We start from the raw sequence: 21,822 nt of genomic DNA on the forward strand, positions 1-21,822 counted from the left end.
CCACACTTAAATTATAAAATTTAAGTGGGTGATTTTTGGGGGCAAGGAAACAATTTTAATTGAAAACCAGAGCGAGGGTTTTCATTGCTGGGAAGAGACATCCCAGCTGATTGCAGCCATACTGACATCCTGCAGAGGAGACCTCACATCAGTGCTCAAGGCTGTTTGTTTTGTTCAGTGACACTGCAGGTTTAAAGCAACACTCTTGTCACAGAAACAAAAAAGTACAGAAAGAGACCTTTTCCTTCCAGGGAGTAAAAATGCTCTGATATGCTCTTTGAATTTCCCAGTTTTCATTTTTGTAGGCCAGCTGAGCTCAGGGAGGTGAGTTGTTTTGTGAGGCTCTTTGTCAGCCTGGGAGAAGTTTTGGGTTAGAGGAGACTGACACAAAGGAGTGACTGGTGAGAGTCTTCTTTGACGATCAAGTAAATGGAGTTGGAGAGGTGTTATTCCCATCAACTTTGAGGTCTGACTAGTTAAAGGTCAAAGGGATTTCAACGTAAAAACTGGGAAGTGTTTCTAAAACAGAAAATAATTTCACAAGTTCTCATAAGGCAGACTGCATTGCCTACAGCAATGATGTACTTATATGACGGTAAAAAAAAAAAATGAGAGAAGATTTTGGTATATAACCCAGGCTGGTCTTGAACCCACAATCCTCCTGCCTCAGCCTCAGTCTCTTGAGCCTTAGAGTTATGTGTTGGTCAATTTTTGTCGACTTGATACAAATTAGAGACTCCTGGGAAGACAGAACCTGAGAGGCAGTTGATTGTTCTATGGACATGTCCTTGGGGAATTCTCTTGATTACTGATTGGTGTGGGAGGGGCCAGCCCACTGTAAGTGGTGCCACATCTGGGTTTAAGAAATCAGGCTGCCAGGGGAAGAAAACCAGTAATCTCCTCCATGACCTCTGTTCCAGCTTCCTGCCTTGACTTCTCTCAGTGATCTGGATTTGTAAACCAATTAACCCTTTCCTTTCCATGTTTCTTCTGACCATAGTGTTTATCACAGCAACAGAAAGCAAACAAGGTTAGATTACATACGAACAAGTATCACCACACAGCTTTACCCCCAAGCAATTCATGTAGCTCACTAGATAAGGACTGGAGCAACCAAACCATCCTTAGCAACTGGGGGAGATCCTTAGCAACTGGGGGAGAAGCAATGTTCATTGCTTTGAAAGCTGTTGAGGGGGGTAGTTTTGTGCTGGGAGCTTTCTTTAGGACTTTATTGTAAACACTCTATAATGTTTTGCATTATATAATGAGCAAAATCACCAGAGTGGGACTCTTGGGTGGCAGTAGATAGACCCTTTCTCCCTGGCAGACCTGAGCCACATATCCTCTTTACTGCTAACTAGGCTGAGGGCTTCATTGTTGAATGGCTAATTTGGACACTTTACAGTCACTCTGTGAACACTCCTGATAGCTGTGGCTGAAGACACGATTCAGTGCCGACTACACCAGACAGCCCCCACTGGCTTTAGAAAGCAGTGTTCCAAGCATGACAAGCCTTGACAGACCACAGGTCACTGTGCCCATTTTCCCCTAAACCAAAGAGGGTGCACTTCCTGTTGTGGGCCACAAAAGGCTTGTGATTGGTGCAAGAAGACCATTTCATTTACATGAAAGACCCCTGGGATTGGTGGCAACAGTTAATCCCCCCCCCTTCCTGACTATGTGACAGGGGTGGGGATGGGGGTGGAGGAGTGGGAGGTGAGTGGGGGGGGGAGTGGGGAATGGGGGACGGGGTTGGGTTGTTCGACTTATTTTTCCAGTCAGCTGGGAGACCCCTTCCTGCCCCATCATCTAGTGGTGCAGCATTCAGTCCATGAAAGCCTTCAAAATGGTTTTTCTTTGTCTATTTTTGAATTGTATCATAAGTAGATAGGGATGAGATGAGAATACATTGGGAAACAGCCGAACAGTAGAAATATAACGGCGGCAGCTATGGTGGCAAGTGGCAATTCCAGACATTTTTGTTGGGGGCAAAGACCTTAGAATGAGGCAAAGACTTTTCAGTCGAGAGAAAAGACCTCAGCCAGCTGATTGGTAGAGCCTACCTTATTGAAATCTCATCCTTTCCCAGGCTTGTTCCTGATCCTGCAACATGCATGGGAAGAAATGTAATGAGGTTTTTTTTTTTTTTTTTTTTTTTTTTTTTTTTTTTTTTTGTATTCGGCAAAATCTCCATTATGTTAAGTCTCTTAGGGTCATGAGGACTTAAAGTAGCCACGGGATTTGTTTGTTTGTTTGGCTTTTTGTTGTTGTGTTTTTGATTATTTTTCTTACATAAAGAGTCAGACTATTCTCCTGCCAAAAGATCCATATACAACAAAGTAAAGAAAAGTAACATTAGAAGAGCTGCCACTCACAGGTAAGACCAGCTGGAGCAGCGTGTAGTCAACAGAGCTTCAAAGGTTAAGGTCACATGGAAGACCTATGGAGACCATCCTGGCTGGTTGCCCTCATAAAAAAGAGTGGCTGACATTTCCCACTCCTCTACACAGAGTAGATCTGACCACTTTCCTCTGTAGATCCTCAGGACCTGCCCATACTCTTACATCCTGGCTCCTAACATGTTCAGTTTCCTTATGGCCCCAGGAGAAATGTTTTTAGTTATATCTTTCCCTGTATTCTTAATTACAGGCATCACACATATGCTATCCAATACAAATTTCCCTCCCAAGGATGTCTGATTAGCATTTCCGATTTGTCCTGCCCATCTCCATGGACGTCTTACTGACGTCAACATGCTGAAGATGGGACCCTAGGCGTCTCTCCACTCCACTCAGTGGTGTTCTGGCTGTTGCAGTCATCTGTGTTCCCATAGGACCAGTGCACTGAGCTTACTGTGAGTGGGAGTAAAGGGAGGAGAAAGGGAAGAGTAATGTTAGGAAGAGTATGGAGAGACAGTAACATTAGGAAGAGTATGGAGAGACACAGTAACATTAGGAAGAGTATGGAGACACAGTAACGTTAGGAAGAGTATGGAGACACAGTAACGTTAGGAAAAGTATGGAGACACAGTAACATTAGGAAGAGTATGGAGAGACACAGTAACATTAGGAAGAGTATGGAGAGACAGTAACATTAACTGGGTTGGTCTAGGGAAGCAGAGGCAGGTGTCTGAGGCCAGCCTGGTCTACATAGCCAGTTCCAGCACAGCCAGGGCCACATAAAAGCCACAAAATCAAGCTGGGGTGGGGCTGGGGAAGGTGGGAATGAGGGGAGGGGAGTTGATTAGGAGGGAATGAAGGGCATTTCTGGTTGGAGTCCCCCAAATTTGAAAGGGTTGGGTAAATTCAAGAACATTCCCAAAGAAGATTTAGGATATGTGTTCATCTCCTTTACTTCCTTTCTGGTATTTTCCTTCAACTTCATCCAGTAGGTTAGACTTTAGTAGGTGTGATGGGACAAGGGGCTTGAGGCCATGCTTCCTGCAGACAGGGATCAGGTGCTGAGTTAATTTCCACTATGGAGTGTGAGTTTGTGTAACAGTTGTTATGAGTGGAAAGTGTGACCAGGCCCTTGTTTCTAACCTGTCAAGTTCTTTCCTTGACTCTAGGGGTGGAACCTAGGGCCTCGTACAAATCAGGCAGATGCTGTACCACTGAGCTACGCCCTGCCCCAGCCTCCTGCTTCAGATCATGATCAGAAGTGAAGACCTGGCTTTCCCACAGGGACCATCCCCCGTTTTGCCGTAGGAAGGTAAAGAAACATGTTCCTGCTTGCTTCTTGGGTCCTGGAGTTTTTACTACCGTGTAACTGATTGTTATGTTTTCTTTAGGTGCACTGTTGCTAACTCATTTAATCTCTTTGAATGATGACAGGTCAGAACTGTAACCTCGAGACATTTTCAGGTAAAGGCAAAACACTGGCACTCCTTGATTTTGTTTGTGGGAAGTCTGGTCTAGCCTACAGGAAAACTGGTCCATCACCATAAGGGAATTGGAGAAGCCATAGTGACATCTGGTAGTTTTGAGGGGGTGCTTAGAACTATGGACAGAACCTTTTTTTCAGAGAAGTAATTTTAAGTACTTGTTTGTTAATGGGGCTTAGAGAATGCCTCTGGTTTGTAAGGCAGCACAAGCAAGCACTGTTCCTAAGACAGCTGTACTTACTTGCTTTGTACTGATCTACTCACTAGCTTTTTGGGACTGCTCGATTTTCTTTTTCTTTTTGCAACTGGAGGGACGAAGGCACCCCTCTTCCTCCTTCTGCCTCCCCCTTTGACCATTTTTTCCATATAAAACTGTAGGAGCATTTGTAGAAATGATGTGTTTACACAGTAGAAAAATCATCATGAGTTTTGTCCTCTAATTGTCCCAGAGAATTGTCCTAGAAAGAAAAACCCCTGAAGTTCATTGTCAAGAGTCATTTTCATATAACAAGGTATTCATTCATTCATTCTAGGTATTTCATTCAATATAAGCCATTTCTTTCTAGGTATCCCAGGCTGGCTTTGAACTCACCAACCCTCTTGCCCCTGCCTTCTAAGGGCTGGGATTACATGTATGTGCTACCACAGCTGGCAATATATCCATTCTGAATAAAACAAATTGCACACAGCATTCAGCAAATGGAATGAACACATGGTTTATTCTAATTCTAATTATTATTATTTTATTTAGGATTTTTTTTTTTTTTTAGACCTCAGGTCTCATTATGTAGACCAGACTAGAGTCAAAATCACAGAGATTTGCTTGCTTTTGCCTCCTGACTGCTGGGATTCAAGATATTCACCACTATGTCCAGTGGGGCTCCTTTTTAGATAGGGTCCCAACAGCATAAAGATTCTGTAAATCCACAGGTGAGCATCTGTTCCCATCCTTTATTTATGTAGCTCTCATGACCTAAATGTATCAAACCAGGGGCCCTTCAGAAAGAGAACAGATTTGACTTGGTCAGAGTGGGGGTTTCCTCTTCTCTTAAACCTGCAGGTTATGGCAAACTGTTGGGTAACTATATTTTCAGAAAAGAAGGGTCATTCTATATATTTTCTCTGATAAGATAAAACTTGTCATCTGATGGATGGAGTCTCTAATAACACAGATGGATGATACAGAAGAGAGAGACTCCTGAGAGCTTCAGGAGGAAGAGTTGGAGAAAACAGAGTGAAGGTGTGTAAAGCATTCATGTCTGTTTTGTAATAATAAAATTCAGCTTTTATGCACACTGCTTAGTTGTAGATCCCAGAAGAATCATCAGAGAAAGTCCTTTTCTTTTCTTTTTTTTTTTTTGGTTTTTTGAGGCAGGGTTTCTCTGTGTAGCCCTTGGCTGTCCTGGAACTCACTCTGTAGACCAGGCTGGCCTCGAACTCAGAAATCCGCCTGCCTCTGCCTCCCAAGTGCTGGGATTAAAGGCGTGCGCCACCACCGCCCAGCGAGAAAGTCCTTTTCATTGTCATTACAGGCGTAGAAACGGACGTTGGAATGTTCAAAGATTTTATTTTCTTAGTGTTCTAAGTAATCTCCCTCACAATTTTATTGTTTTAATAATAATTTTGATAAAGACACTTCACCAAGCCTAGCATGAGTCCCAATGCTTTGATGTAATATCAAGTGAAAGACATTATTGAAAGCAGCTCAAAGCTGTTGTGACAGGTTTCCGACATTGTGAACTGGACAACCACCAGGAGGTTATGTAACTTCCACTGCTCAGTTTAAAATATTGGTAAACTCATCTCAGAACAGCATTGGACTGCTCTTTTCCCCTTGTAGTAAGGATGGAGCCCAAAGTTGTTAAGTTTAATAACTAAAAAGTGAGCTAGTTACTCTCTCGTCAGTGCTTAGGGGGAACATGGCCACCGAAGTTCACTCTTAATGACCAAAATGTAGTCTTAGAAATTCCCCTGTAGTCTTGAGCATTTACCAGAAGCCATCCTGACCTGTTCCTTTTGGGCAGGAAAGAGCAGGCTGTCTACCTTTCCTGTCAGCCTGTTAGTCATCTCTGAGATGTCATCTTCAGGAATGTGGTGGAAGGAGCCAGAGATCAACCCTCTCTGCGGAGGTTCTATAGTCAGGGCTCACATAGAAAAGTGAGCTGAGCCTCGTGAGATGACTGAGCCAGGAACAGGAGCGGGCACATCCTTGTCCTGAGCATGTACTGATTCAGAACCAACACATGATTCACAGAAGCCTGAATGTGGGAGATTGGTCAGAATAGCCCATGGCCAGTATTCCCTCAAACATTCCCGAGAGCATTAACACATCTTTCCAACCAGCAAAGACAAGTAGAAGTTAGCTCTGAAGCGTTAGGCCTGGAAACTATAATCCCAACTACTTGACCCTAAGTTTTTTATATACCCGCTAGTTTCCTTATACCATGAACTGATGGCATAAGAAATTCACAGCATCTCCAGGAAACATAGCTATGGTAATAAAGATGATAAAACCACTCAGTAATGCCCTTGACCCTAGAAGGGTTACAGGTGGCCGCAGTGTCACAGGTACCTCAGTACATGGCAGAGAGGGGAGAGGCTATGTCTACGCTCAAAGTTCTGACCTATAAACATCTGAGTGATTAATAGTGAGCCTGAAATGACCTGGTGGTCAGCACCAGGCAGGACAGGGTGGACTTCCAGAATTGGAGTAAACTCCAGGATTGGAGGCCACAGTGTCAACTGTGACCTTTAATGAGTAATAATGTCTCCGTACCCTTCAGCCCTTGTAACCAATTGTATCCCAGTAATAATGCTAGATGCCAGGGAGGTGTGTGCTTGTAGGTTTGTGGTAGAGGTGAGGGCACATATGAAAATATTTTCCTATTCAATTCTTCTGTAAGCCCAAAAGAGTTCTAAAAGTAAAGCATATTAATTTTAAAAGAAGTCTTTCAATGTGTATACAATTACCACATAATTTGTAGAAAAACTCCATGCAGATTCAGAATTGCCGAATTCAGGAACAAAGGGTATATCTTGAAACACTTTTAATTTTTTACATTTTAAATTTATTTATGTTTTTGTTTTTTTGGCCTGCAGGTATATCAGTAAACCACATTCAAGCTGCTGCTGGATGGAGGTCCAAAGAGGGCATCAGATCCCTGCAGTGGGAGTTACTGGTGGTTGTGAGCAGCCATGTGGGTGTCGGGAACTGAACCTGAGTCCTCTGGAAGAGCAGCCAGTGTTTTTAACCACGGAGCCATCTCTCCAGTCTAATTTTTCATCATTTTTTGGACATATAAGAACAGTATACATACAGAAAAATATACCATAAATATCCAGCTCCCTGACTACTCACAAAATGATTGCACCCATATAAGAACTACTTATAGGATGCACCAAACACTGCCTACACCCCAGAAACCCCACTTATTAGGAACTTCTAAAACCTAAGCTAGTTTTGTCTGTTTTAAAATTAATAAAAGAGTAATATTGTCTGTTTTGTTTGGGGGCGGGGAGGGTCTGGCTCTTTTTTGTCGAACACTGTACTAATGAAAGCCGTCTGTGGGGTTTGTGTAACACATTTCCATTCCTTTACACTTTTCTGTTGTGTAAATAGATTAAAATTTATTCTGTGTGGATAGCATCTGAGTTGTTTTAGACAGTTACAGTTATGAAAAAATACAGTTACAAATAGTCTTGTGTCTTTTTTAGAACATGTGCATGAAATTCCCACTGACCGTGTGCCTAAAGCACATCTTCTGGATAAGAGGGTACATGTGCATTTAGTTTTAGAAAATAATTCCAGCATTTACGTGATAATTGCGCTGATTTTCCTCCCCTTTCCACCAATGGCTACTCTACATCCACACTAACCCTGTGTGGGCTGTCTTTCTGTCTTTCTCACTTCTGCCCTTTAGATGAGAGTGTGGTTTCCCCTCATTGTGGTTTTAAACAAGATTTCCCTGATTACTGATTATTCTATTTTTAATATTTATAGACCATTTACATATCCTTGTAGTAAAATATTTACTCAAAGTCTTTTAGCACTTGAATTGGGATCATTTTTTTCCTTACTTGTTTCATCAGTTTTACACACACACACACACACACACACACACACACACACACACACTAAATTTCATCTCTTAGTTTGTGGAATCCACTTTGACTTCACTAAATGCCTTTAATAAACACAACTTTTAATATAGTTGACTCAGTGAATCTTTTATTAATCAATTTATGTCTTATTTATTTCCATTTCTTAAGGCCATGAATATGTTTTCTTTTCTAAATTACCATTTAAAATAACACCAACCTTCTCCAATTTGCTTCTAAATCCTCTTGGAATGCGGTGTGTATGCGCATGTTTGTGTGTATGTGTGTGTGTGTGTGTGTGTGTGTGTGTGTGTGTTGGCTGTAGCAAGAGGTCCACTATACAAGGCCTTGGGTTCAGTCTCCAGCACTGAAACAAACTAAAGGTAAGTCTTTCTCCCATCTCTTTGTGGGGCTACCATTCTTGTGAAAGACATCTCTATATGTGATATGTGCGTGGATGCTTCCAGACTCTGTTTCGCCCCAGTTCACGCATTGTGTTTGCGCTAACTCTGCACTGCCTCCGTGCCAAGTCATCTAGTGGAGTAAGTTATTGCCTTTTTTGTTCTTTTCCAAGACATATTCGCTGCTATTTTATATTTTCAGTTAAACTTCAGAATCAGCTTCTTAATTATAATGATACACAAAGGCATGAACATGCTAGAACCCGCTGTGAGTTTTTTTTTACACTGAAATTGCACAAAACCCACAGGTTAACTAGCGGGAATTGACCTCTTTAACATATGGAGTCTTCTGGTTCATGAGTTTTTTTTTTCCCTTAAAATAAAATATGGAACCTTTTATGAATTTGTATGTCATCCATGCACAGGGGCCCCGCTGATCTCTGTATCAGTTTAATTTTAGCATATGCGCTGCTGAACCAAACACCGTGAGCTCTTTTGAAACCTCCATTTCCTAAGGCCCAGGGATTGGAATAGTATTTCATGGTTTTATGTACTTTATAGTTTATATGTTTTTAAAACATATGGTTCATATGTCTTAATGTTTACAGTTTATGTTTGTCTGCTTTACAACTGTTCGCATGTTCTATAGTCTACTTGTCTGGCTGCTGCCCTGGCAGAGCTCCAGCTTCCGGCCTTGAGCAGTTGCTTCAGACACTTGAGTAGCTGGGACTGTAGACATGTCCCATTGCGTCTGGGCAATGTTCAATGTGTTTGGCACTATTTGAAATAATATCCATTAAAATTTCATTTTCCGTTAGAAGTTTAAGAGATTTCTTCTTACCATATTGACTTTATATGTAGTAAACTTTCTGTAAATATGTTGAGAAATTTGTTTGGAGGCTCTTTTTGGAGTTTCATAATCTCATTTATATCTTCTGCCGATGTTTCATTTTTCTTTTGAATCCTTATACATCATATTTCTTTTTCCTCCCTCATTACATTCTCTTGAGCCCTCAGTAGAATCCCAAACAGGAGGAACTGTGGCGAGCATCCTTAGTAGTCTGAATTTTAATAATTTTGTGGCCCTGAGGAGTGTTCTCAATTTTAAAGGAAAAAATTCAGTATCTTACCACCATATTTATCATGAGTCTTAAAATTAAATCCTTTATCTGATAAAGAAGCTTTTTAATCACTAATTTTCTTTCTGTCATTATATATTATATTATATCTTCTATTTTGTGTGAATGCCCTGTCACTCAGTTATATCCCACTCCAGTGTTTTTTGTGTTTTGTTTGAGAAAGTATCTCAAATCTTCCTGTCTCAGCTTCCAGCATTATGGAATTAAAGATCTCTCTGTCTCTGTCTCTCTCTCTCGTGTGTGTGTGTGTGTGTGTGTGTGTGTGTGTGTGTGTGTGTGTGTGCATGTGTTTGAGTTATGCACACATGCCATGGTACAGGTGTGGAGGTCAGAAGCCAATGGTAGAATCAGTTTGCTCCTTCCACTTTTGAGTTCCAGAGATCAAACTCGGGGCATCAGCCTGCACCCTCAGGCAGCACGTGCCTTTACCCACTGAGATATATGCTGGCCCCAGGCCCTGCTTTTTATGTAGATGCTGGGGATATGAACACGGGTTTGCACAGTGACCACTTTACCTGTGGAGCCAGTGCTTGTCACAACCTTGTATTTGGGTGGTCATGTAAGTTTTAAATGTTTCATTTTATTAGTTTATGCTCATTATATAAGAGTTAACCAGGGGGGCTGGAGGGATGGTTCAGTGGTTAAGAGCACTGGATGCTTTTCCAAAGGACCTGGGTTCAATTCCCAGCACCCACATGGCAGCTTACAACTGTCTTTAACTCCAGTTCCAGGGGACTGGATAGCCTCACAGGGACATACATGTAGGCAGAATAGAATGCACATTAAAAAAAAACCTACTTCTTTACTCCCATAATAAACTTAGTTTGATAATTCTTTTTTTATGCCTTTTGAAATTTTGTTTTTCAGTTTACTTAAGAAAAAAAAAAAAAAAGAATCTAGTTAAGACCCAGGTAGAGAAGAACACAGGAAAAGATTCTATGGACTTAAGACTTTGTTTATGATATGCTTACAATACTAAGGGTCAGAAGCTACAATAAGAAATAAGACCTTTCCAAGAAAATTTCCAAAAGACTTCTGAATTCTCCTTGCTTTTGGAAGTAAAACTAGGGGCTGGAGACATGCTCAGCTGTTAATTCTGCAAAGGACCCAGATTTGTCCCCCAGCACCCATGTTGGGCAGCTCACAACTGTATGTAACTCCAGTTCCATTGGGTCAAATGCCCTCTTCTGGCCTCTATAGGTATTACACTCACATGGTACACATACAGGGAAGCAGGCACATGTACAAAACAAAAACAAATAAACCAGAAATGGTAAGGCTAACTATCAAGCATTTTAAAAATAAATCCAACTGTAATCAGAAGGTGGAATTGCTATTCCTAATTTTTTTTTAGCATATCAGTTTTGCTTCCCAGTAATAATACCATCAATTAAGACAAAAATAAGCAAAAATGCAAACTAAATATATAATCATGATAGCTCTTTAAATGTAAAGCATTATTTACACAACCAATGCTTGGCTCAAACCGATGTTTTCATCCAGGTGCTCAGTAGGATGAGATTGTCCAGAAGAGCTGCTCATGGGTCCCTAACATCATGCTATATTCTTCAAGCCTTTCTATGTATCTGAATAATGAATTCTCCTAGTCCTTTTTCACACCTCCAAATAAGCAAGGGAAACACAGAAGGATAGACACTAAAATAGTAGTACCAAGCTGTATCATGTGATGAAGGTTGCCCGAGGCTGATGGTCAGATGGGTGTGTATTCCAGGCTCACCCACTTATCAAGAGAAATAGACAAGTAACTCTGAGCTTCAGAGAATTTCCGAGTCAAGAGTTAATTGTGGTTGTGGTTTCCAAGGCTTGAGCAGCTCCCTGCTCAGTTACAAGATGGTCATTGCTCATTCTTGCTTTTCAGTGGCTGGCAGAGCACACAGCTACAGAAGGACATCCTTCCTCTGAAGTTCTCACTTCTTGGGTGCTCACATAGAGAGTGAGACCAGGTATCCACCTGAACCTCATTTGTAAGTAAACCCCAAAGAGTAGAACTGTGGGCAGCAGACATTTTGTTGTTTTAAAACTGTATTTATGAAGAAATACTCTTTTAAGTTATGAGAGCTTAGGAGAGGAACAACCTGGGCTCTCTGTGGATATTTAAACAGTCTTCTTTGGAGTTCTAAATCGGCAGTCAGTGGGTCCTGGCAATAGCAGGCCACACAGTTCCATAGATGGTCAAGGTGCTGTGGATCTGGATTTTCCCTGCTCAAAAGATCTGGATTAAAGGTGTGTAGAAAAACATGAACTAACATCATATCTCATTTTGTTGTACTGTAGTAGATGTGCGGGTCTCTCAGATATGAATTCAGTCAAGAGACAGAGTTTAAGTGAAAGTTTATCCAGCAAAGCAGCAGTTTAGTTGGAGAAGCTGAGCAGAGCGCTCTCAAGAATTGGAGTCCTGAGGCAGAGCGGCATATTGGTCTGCACTGTGTGTTTTAAAGAAGTTTTAAGGACTACTTATGACATGGGTGACATGCTCATTAGGTAAGGTGACTTTTTTTCTGTCACAAATCATGGTGGATTAGACTTTCCTTTTAGAGTGTTTTCTGCCATGATCTACACAAAAGGAGAGGGATATAAAAGCCACAATGTAAGCAATATTTATAATGACTTCATGAGACCTGTAATGAGGATGCAGACCCTCTGTGTATTAGTCAGGGTTCTCTAGAGCAACAGCTTATAAAACAAAGATTTACTAGAATGTCTTGCAGGCTGTGGTCCCACTAATCCAGCAAAGACTGGCTGTGAATGGAAAATCCTAGAATCCAGTAGCTACTCAGTTTCAGCGGGTCTTCAGTATACTCTGAAATCCTGAAGAAGTAAGCTCTAATGTAGTGGATCTCAACCTTCTTAATTCTGTGATCCTTTGATACAGTTCTTCATGTTGTGGGGCCCCCCCCCAACCATAAAATTATCTCCATTGCTAGTTTATAACTGTCATTTTCCTCCTGTTATAAGTTTTGTAATATGAATATCTGTATTTTCTGATGGTCTTAGGCGATCCCTGTGAAAAGGTCACTCAACCCCCAAGGGGGTCATAACCCATAGGTTGAGAACTGCTGAGTTTATGTTAGTGAATGGGCTTGCTAGCAAGGTGAGAGCAAGCGGGCAAAGAACAACTTTCCCTTTATTCCTTTATATAGGCTTCCAGAAGAAGGTATGGCCCAGATTAGATATGGATTAAAAGTGTGTCTTCTTGCCTCAGGGTCGAGATTAAAGGTGTGTCTTTTCCCTGCCCAAAGGATCTGGATTAAAGGTTCCCTCGGGTTTTTTTTTTTTACTTCAAAGATCTAGATTAGATGTAGTCAGGTTGACAACCAAGAATACCCATTAAGAGTTGTTAATGAACGTGTGAGCAAAATGTCCACATGCCCTACTTTCTGCTAAAGTGGGGACAACCCAACTGCAATGTCTAGGATATTTACCTCAAAAAAGTGTCTGTCAGGAGACACAGCTCCCACAATGCAATGGTTAGTTCCTTTTGTTACCCCCATCTATCCCCTTGTCTGTGGGTGGTCCGTGGAAGTCCCTTCCTGGAGTAGATGTTAAGAACCATCCTTACCTGTAATTTTGGCAGTTGCGTTAGAGGAAGTAGAACAACCCATGAAAGGGAAATAGTGCCTGTGCACATTCTTCAGGGAGGCCTAGCAGGTGCCAGTCAGAGGCTGCCAAGACCAAGACTGACTTTGTTCCTTTTCCCCTGGAGTCCAGTCCTTCACATCACCTGGTCAGCTTGGCTTTCTCCTGTCCAGGCCTCTCAATTCTCCTCTGTAGCATTCCCAACCTTGTCATCCAAAGCATAACAATCCCTTTAATCCTAACATAATCCTAGCAAGAAAATGGCCGAACACAGTAGGCATTCAAAAAGTGTTTGTTGGGCTCGGGGATGTTTACGTGTTTACATGTCTTTAGAATTGTTCTTCTCCATAACCAAGGCTAGCTTTGCACTCTCATTCTCCTGCTTCATCCTCCTGAGTGCTGGGAGTGAGGGGCAAGACAAATTCAGGCAAATAAAATGGATAAATGGGACAAACAAGCAAAAACATCTGTTTTTCAGAGACGTTAAACATGTACCTTCTTATGTCATTCCCAAAAAGACCCTTGTCTCTATCCTTTTTAGATATTGATCTATTGGCATGGTATCTAGCAAAACTTATATATTTTTTCAAGCTGTATTTTTCATTGACAAATAATATTTGTATGTTAACAGAGTACAATAGGCCAATGGGTACTTGTATACAAGCTTGCATTTAAAATCGGTATTTTCTGTGTGCTACCTAACATATACTTGTGCCACATTGTCTGACTTGTTTTCCTGTGGCTGGAGTAATGGATTGATTTCTACTTCATTTTATTTTCTGGCTACATGGACAACATATGCTACCCCATAAGAGGAGTGGGCAAGAAGTGTGTGTATATTATTGTAAAAGGGCCTCATTCCTTAGTAGGCCCCAACACCTTAGCACAACCGACTCCATGATGGAAGTACCATTTAGGTCATATAAAATTCAACATGTAGACAGTATCAATTGTCAAAATGAAAACAAAGACCTAATCTATCAAAGTACATAGTTCTGGGAAAGTCTCTAAATGCACTAACCTTGCTTTCTGGCTTCTGTAGTTCTGCTTCTGGCTCACTGTTCTTGCTAACTGAAGTTATGTCAAACTACAATATGGTTTTTGTGTTTAAAAGCTCACGAGGAGAAAGGCTTAGTGCTACACTGGAATTCCAAACACCATTGTAGTTGCTGGTTAACTAGTGAATACTTTCTAGTGGCTTAAACCCACGCCTGAGCAGTCTTCTTCAGTGGATATCCTACCACATTTTAGAGCTCCCACTGAGAACCCCAGGGCCAGAACTCAAGACCCCGAGTTCCAGAGCCCCTCTGAGCGGGGAAGAGTGAGGTCAAAGAGCTGCTAGGGGATGCAGAGCCTTAGTTAGCAGATGTACAGCCTGGGTCTCACATCCCTAAGACTCCCTTCCATCACTGCTGAATGCTTTGGAGGGATCTGACACCTCTACCTCAAAAGAAATCAATTAGAAAGTTGCCTGGTCTGTCACCTCCGGAGGTAAATCTGCTTAAGGTACCTTCTGTTTAGACACAGAGGACAGGTCAGGGGTGGCAGGTGATCCACTGTCCAGGATCCATGTGAGATGTCACTAGATTTCCCTGGTCTGTTCACGTGTTCTCTCATTCTAGTTCTCTCTCTCTCTCTCTCTCTCTCTCTCTCTCTCTCTCTCTCTCTCTCTCTCTCTCTGAATTTCTGTTAGGTCTGTTTGTCCTGACCCGTGGCTTTCTCTGAGACCCACCCTGGCTTAAGACCTGCTCTTTATTATTTGGGACCTGAATCTTTTTGGCTCTGCCAGGTCAACTAGAGAACCCACCCCCTCCCCCCGCCCCCCAAATCCTCTGCCTCATGAAGTGCTCACTGGGCTCCTGCTCACACTCAGGGTTAGTCCTGGTCCCTGTGTGGAGATGATGAAGGTTGGGCCTTCCTGTCACCTAAGTGGAATGCACACAGGGTCAGGGAAACAGTTCCCCCAAGGCATGCTCTCCCTCTGCTCTCCAACCTGCTCTAAGCAGCCAGGGAAGGAAAGAATTCCCCTGGGCTGAGCTCAAAGGAAAAGAGAAAGTTCCACACCTTCCTCCTTCATGATTTATCTCTTCTTTTCAACCAATGATCTGTATAATTGGAAAACTCAAACCACACCATTCTCTGAAAAAAAAAAAAAGTAGAAAGACCACTCCCCGGCAGGGTAAGGAGATTATGTTAAGACTACACAGCCTGGATAGAACAGATTTTCTCTTCTGTCCAACACAGACCAAGGAGATTTTTTAACAACATTACTAGGTTCCTTTTAGAAGGATTAAAGGCAGCTGCTAAAAAGATTTTCTTTGTCACCCAGTTGGCCCCAGATATTAGAAAAAAAAAAAAACTTTTAAAAGTTAGAAAATTTAAAGGTGTAGGCAGGTCCAAGTTGATGGAGGTAGCTCAAAGGTCAACTGATTGGGACAAGACCTTTTGAATAAACAGAAAGCCATTGTCACCTTCTCTGATGATGAGACATGGTTAAACTCACAGATACCCATCAAAAATGTGATGTCTTATCCTTTGTCACAAGAATATCTCCTAATTGAAAGTTCTGTCTCCAATCAATAGATACAGTTAGACTATCTTTCAGATTGACAAGAAAGATTCCCAGAGGTATAGACAGAAACCACCACCCCCCAGGATTAGCCCAATATCAAGTTCCTATAATTGTTCAGCTAACCAGTTCAGCTACCCCCATCCAGATTAAACAATACCCGAGGACCATTGTAGTCCATATTGCCTGACTTGGAGAAACAACCCTCCCAGTGTCCCATTGTTCACACTGGAATATGTCTCTCCTGACTATGAAGAAACCTCTGATTCTTATGAGTTTAATTCCTCCAGAAAAACAGGTGCACCTGAAAGATGCAGTCTTCAGCCTCATATTGGCAGAAGTGAGTCAATCTTTGCTTTTAAATGGACAGACCCTGAAAGAGGTTACAGTAGGGAACTTGCATGAACCAGGCTGCCTCAAGGATTTAAAAAGCCTCCAATCCCGTTTGATGAAGACACTAAATGTGGGCCTCCTGCCTTTCTGTCAGAGGTTTCCGGAGACCATATGCTTACAATATGTAAATGATCTCCTTCTAGTCTCTAAAACTAAAATAAAGTATAAAAGGACCACCAAGGAACTGCTGCAAGAGTTACAGACCTCAAAAAGCCCAACTTTGTGCATGAGGCTATCTTGGCTCCCAGCTGAGGGGAGGCAAAAGGAGCCTGTCTCAGAGTAAAATTGCTGCTATCCTTCAGATCCCATACTCCAAAGACTAAGAGACAGGTACAAGAGTTCCTAGGAACAGCTGGATACCGCTGCCCCTGAACACCAGTTTGTGGAACTAGCAAGGCCTCTGTATACCAGCACAAAGAGGGGCACTAAGCCCCTAATAAACAAACAAAGTCTAAACAAAGACATTTGAAGCTTTAAAGACCCAGCTCTGACTTCAACTCCTGCCCTAGTACTTCCTGATGTCTCAAAACCTTTTCATCTGTTTGTCCATAAAACAAAGGACAAAAGGGGTTTTAACCCAAACTTTGGGGCCATGAAAATGCCTTGTGATGTACCTGACCAAAAGTTTGGACCCTGTAGCCATAGGATGGCCCACCTATCTAAGAGTTGTGGCAGCTACTGCTGGCCTAACACAAAACAATAAACAAAAAGGTTAACTCTGGGTCAAGATGATATACCCACAGCACCCCATGCCCTTGGGGCCCTCCTCTGAGAAACACCAGAATGCTGGCTGTCTAATGCCTGTGTGACCCAGTACCAGGCCCTACTCCTGGACCACCCTGAGTCCAGTTTGAGAAACCCATCACCATCAGCCATCAGTCCTGCTTGATGATGACCTCTTACCTGATGCCAACCTGCAGGTGCTCATCCGTGATGTCACATATGAAAGATGAAACCAGGAGCATGGGAGCTGTCTTCTCTGGTGAATACCCCACAATGTTATGATTGGAATATGAAGTCTCCCCACAGGTTCATGTGTTGAATATTTGCTTTCCACTTGGTAGTGCTACTTTGGAGGCTCTGGAGACTTGGAGGTGGAGTCTAGTTAGCAGAAGGTCTCTGGGGCCATGCCTTTGAAGGATATACTTGGATCCCTGTCCCTCACATGCAAAGAATCCCTTCTGTCACATATTCAGCCAATCACGATAGCCTGCCCAAGCATACAGCACAAAGCAACCCTAGACTGAGCCCTTTGAAACTGTGACCAAACAAAACCAAAACCAATCAAATGACCACAAACCCCCAATCTTCTCTCCCTTAAGATTTCGGTGTATAGACATTAGGAATGTGGCTGGAATGAGAAGGACTGACGCATGAGAATCAGTCTGAAGCCCCAGGCTTGGGAATGATCTATGAAGGGTGGTCTTCAATCTCCCTGAAATTTAAGCACTCTGGGGACTGAGGCAGGAAGACCAAGAGTTCCACACTGCTGGAGAGATGGCTCTGTGGTTAAGAGTGCTTATTGCTCTTGTAGAAGACCCAGGTTTGGTTCCCAGCATCCATGTGGGATGGTTCACACCTGTCTGCAACTCCAGTTCCAAGGAATCCGGTGCCTTTTTTTGCCTCCACAGGTTTTTACAAACACGTGGCATGTGCACAAATACATATATAAGTTAAAAAAAAATACATACTTTTAAAAGAAGAGCTAATGACCAACCAGCCTAGGCTACATAATAAAACCGTCTCAATGAAGAAATAAAGAAGGGAGGTCATGAGAGAAAATTATTACTACATCAACACTCTCCAGGGCTGTCTCTGATCGAATCTATTTGATACATACTGGTGTCTAATTTTTGAAATCCTTAATATATGTTTACTTTTCCTCCAGAGCCACTAGCCTATCTTATATGGTATTATCATAGTCCTTGTTAATAGGACATTTTACCCATAACTATTTCTCTGGAGGAAACTGCTGATTTATGCAATATCAAATGCATCCAAACTGGAGCCATGACAGCACAGATTTGGAGAGCGATCACATTCTGTCCAAAATCTGTAGAAGAGAGAAGTTTGAGTAAGGAGCTGTGTCGCTACCCACGTCCGACCCGAGGAATAAGGAAACGGCAACCGTGTTCTTCTTCAAGCGGTTTATTCAGCTATCCCTGTACAGCGAGCTTCTTCTCCTCCTTCCTGTGCATCCCCTTAAAACCTTTTCCTTGTTCCAATCAGCGATTGCCACGATATCACTACTAATTGGCCACTCTCAATGACGCGAGGTAAGGTGATCGGGTAACTGTTGGGGAAAAAAAGGCTGGGGATCCCAGGGTTTTTCCCCCTGCCATGCTGTGGGTAGTCGGCTGGGAACGCTCTGGGTTCCTCCAGCTGGAAGTTGGGCCCGGCTGTTCATTAACTAAAAGCCTCTCCCTGGCTCCTCACGGTTCCTCATAGCGGCGCGGCCCCAACACACGAGGAAGCCCTTGGGTTTCCAAAACTGGTTTATTCACATGGCGGATAGTGGATGGATCTGGATGCATACCCCCTCAAACCCAGGATCGACCTGAGTTAAAAGGGGGCGGGGAGAAGGGGGAGAGGCTGGGGAGGAATGTTTAATGGCTCCACCTCTGGCCTTCAGGTACCTCATTAGTATGTAAATCCCTCTAGGGCCTGTTCAGGCCCTCCACCTGAGTACTTGACTGAAGGGTGAAGGTGGAATGGAGATTAGACCTCGTGTTAGGCCCAACAGGTAACCACACCTCTCAGCGCATACAACTCCATATAGCTGCTTCCCACGGAGCTGCATTGCGTTTGCTGATGTGAACAACCATAGTTGGTTGCAAGGTCAACTCAGAAAAGGAGCTCAGATCCTCTGACTAATTCGTCCCCATTCATGCTGAAACCATCTTACCATTGGAATGAAACAAGAGGAGAAATTGTTGCAAACATAGCAAGAATCACTTCTATTCACCAAAGCTTAGATTCAACCCAAAATCTCCAAAGACTTCCCCACAGGTCTCAAACTGACAGCCCGTGATTACATCTATTTAGAAAAGATTTGAGCAACCTCCCCTCCCCGACCTGTGAGCATAACCCACCCCATCCCCCACTCACTGCACACAGCAATGAGAATCCACGCAGGTGAGGTCTGGAGCTCACATAGAAGCTCAAAGGAGCAAGGTGTGTGGCTGGACCACTGAACTCATTCAATATTTCTGTACTATAAAGTGCACCTTATCAAACTTACAAGGTGTAATCAGGCTGAGCCTGGTTATTATGGCATCCCACCACTCCTAAAAAAGCACACATGTATCTGTAGTACCTGCTTATATTATTATTAATGGCAGAATATTGATATCCTATAATCCTTTATGTCCAATATATAAACGAGCCTTAAGAACAGGACTTCCCCAGAGTTTAGTTCTGTCAACATACTCGAAATTAGTAGGGTTTGGTCTGTTTTTTGTTTGTTTGTTTGTTTTTTTTTTGGTTTTTCGAGACAGGGTTTCTCTGTGTAGTCCTGGCTGTCCTGGAACTCACTCTGTAGACCAGGCTGGCCTCGAACTCAGAAATCCGCCTGCCTCTGCCTCCCAAGTGCTGGGATTAAAGGCGTGCACCACCACCGCCCGGCTTGGTCTGTTGTTTATATCTTACAATCCAGTTTGAATCTGCAGAATAATTAATTTTATGGAATAAACAAGTCAGTAATCTCTTCTGAAAAATAAGTGTTCTAGAACCAGAGTTGGTTTTGCTTCATAGCAAGAAACAGTTCCTTTCTCTCTCTCTCTCTCTCTCTCTCTCTCTCTCTCTCTCTCTCTCTCTCTCTCTCTCTCTCTCTCTCCCCCCCTGTCCCCTCCTATTCTTTTTGCAGTTCTTGGCAAAAGAATGCTTGAACACTCAAGAGGCCTTACTTCATTTGGGAACACATCTTCCAGGGATGCTTGCTGCATCAGCTTGAGCAATCACTGATCGAAAGGGGCTGCGTTTGTGCAGCCGGCCTGGGGAGCTGCTACCATGCCAACACTCAACTCCAGCTTTCTAATACTCTCCTCAATCCACACAGTCCTTACCTGGGGTCTTTCAAACAAGGAGCATGCTGGGATTTTTTCACTTACCAATACCAAGCCACCAGGGGTTTTTTCACTTATCAAAACCAAGCCACCAGGTACCAATTCACTCGACCTCCTGTTTGATATCCTTGAACTTACTTTTCTGAAATAAGTGTTCTTCATCTATTCTGAGAAGCTTAATTGTATCATGAGGAATGGAAAAAAAAAAGATGGAGTCTTTTTACATTGTAAAAATAGGAAGTATTTACTGCAGACAGGGTGATGTTGACTTTAAAATGAGTTGATTGATCCATCCTGAAAATTAGTGCCTAAAAATAATGTCTGGGAAAAAATCGTCCCTGTAGGGAGATATTGGAATAACACAGGGTCAATTTGATGTCTCTTCAAAACCCGTGGCAAGTGGCTCTGAGGAAAATATGAACCCATGATGCTACTTCTTCCTCTGCCCCCTCTCCCTTCCCCTCCCTTCCCCTCCTCCATCTTCTTTAAGAGAGCATCTTGCCAAAGATTCAAATTGTTCCTTTCGGCCTAGGTTAATTACACAAGCCTTATGCTAATTATTGTTGTAGTGCAGATTTGGCAGCTTTACAAAAATCCCAAACGTGTGCACACAAGTTCAAAAACTCTGTTTCAATGGCTCAGAGTCAGGCTGCGAAGGCATTTCAGAGAATGCCAATTCACAGTGAGGCTGGCCTTTTTTTTTTTTTTTTTTTTTAATCTCATGTGTAGCTGGTAATTTGTAGTTTCGTAGGAATTTGTTTAACTAGCATGTGTACGTGATTAGCTGCCTGCTAATCGAAAACCCATATCTGTATTCCTTAATATCTAGGCATGGTGACTGCTAAGTGACAGATGCAAAGCCTGAGAAATCCAAACTTTCTCCTGGGTGCCACTCCTGTACTTGCTCTGTAGTCTGCTCACCTTGGACCTTCGGCATCAGGGACGCTGCATTTCCAACACTGACCATTCATAGAAGGGTGTAGATTAGGAAGTCCCAACGGAGCAAGGAGAAGATGTAGAAATGTTACTGTCCATCTCTGGGTTTGTGCGGCTGGGCATTGGGGAAGAGTTTTCTCAGCAGCCCGTTCCTTGCTTTTAAGAAGGGGCTGAAAGTGCCTGTAAGGGAAAGACACTTGACTTAGGGGAAGTGAGACCATGGAGGTGCTTGAGAGACAATGTAATAATATCGAGAAGGGAAGCCATGAACAAGAAGCAGAACTAATTAGAAACTGAGTTAGAGGTTTGCATTGTTGAAGGTAAGGTGTCCTCGTTCTTCATCTTGTGTTAACGGAATCCCAATAGCTGGGTAAAGTCCGGAGGACCAGGTAAGGGTTCTATTCTATGCTTCTTTTCCATAAAGCTGTTAATTGAAGTTTAGGGGTGGGGGTGGGGGTGGGGCTACAAATGAAGACCCCCATACTCGGGAGACCCTTCCTCAAGCCTCCGGAATCGCGACCACCCAAAAATCACAAGAAACCATACCTGGATGCAATCAGCAGAGGTTTATTAGGGGAGGAGCCGGCGGTCAAAAACGACAAGCTCTTTAGCTCCAAGAGCAGGGTTTTTGGCCTTTATAATTTTTCACTCTACATCCCCACTTCTTCTAATTTGGTTATGTTTTTAATCATAAAAACTCAATTATTAATAAGTCTATTCTCACCCCACTTCTTATTAGGAT

The 21,822-nt window shown here is 42.7% G+C and overlaps 2 non-coding genes across 2 annotated transcripts; one reads left to right on the forward strand and one right to left on the reverse strand.

Annotated features, from left to right (window-relative positions):
* Positions 1 to 6,411: 6,411 nt before the first annotated feature.
* Positions 6,412 to 6,541, forward strand: LOC117701815 (small nucleolar RNA SNORA17). Its single transcript, XR_004605881.1, has one exon. It is a non-coding gene; the product is annotated as a small nucleolar RNA SNORA17 (small nucleolar RNA).
* Positions 6,542 to 8,762: 2,221 nt separating this feature from the next.
* LOC117699495 (U6 spliceosomal RNA) lies at positions 8,763 to 8,866 on the reverse strand. Its single transcript, XR_004605191.1, has one exon. It is a non-coding gene; the product is annotated as a U6 spliceosomal RNA (small nuclear RNA).
* Between the last annotated feature and the right edge of the window lie 12,956 nt (positions 8,867 to 21,822).

This window comes from Arvicanthis niloticus, chromosome 1, assembly GCF_011762505.2.
Source record: "Arvicanthis niloticus isolate mArvNil1 chromosome 1, mArvNil1.pat.X, whole genome shotgun sequence".
Taxonomy (NCBI): domain Eukaryota; kingdom Metazoa; phylum Chordata; class Mammalia; order Rodentia; family Muridae; genus Arvicanthis; species Arvicanthis niloticus.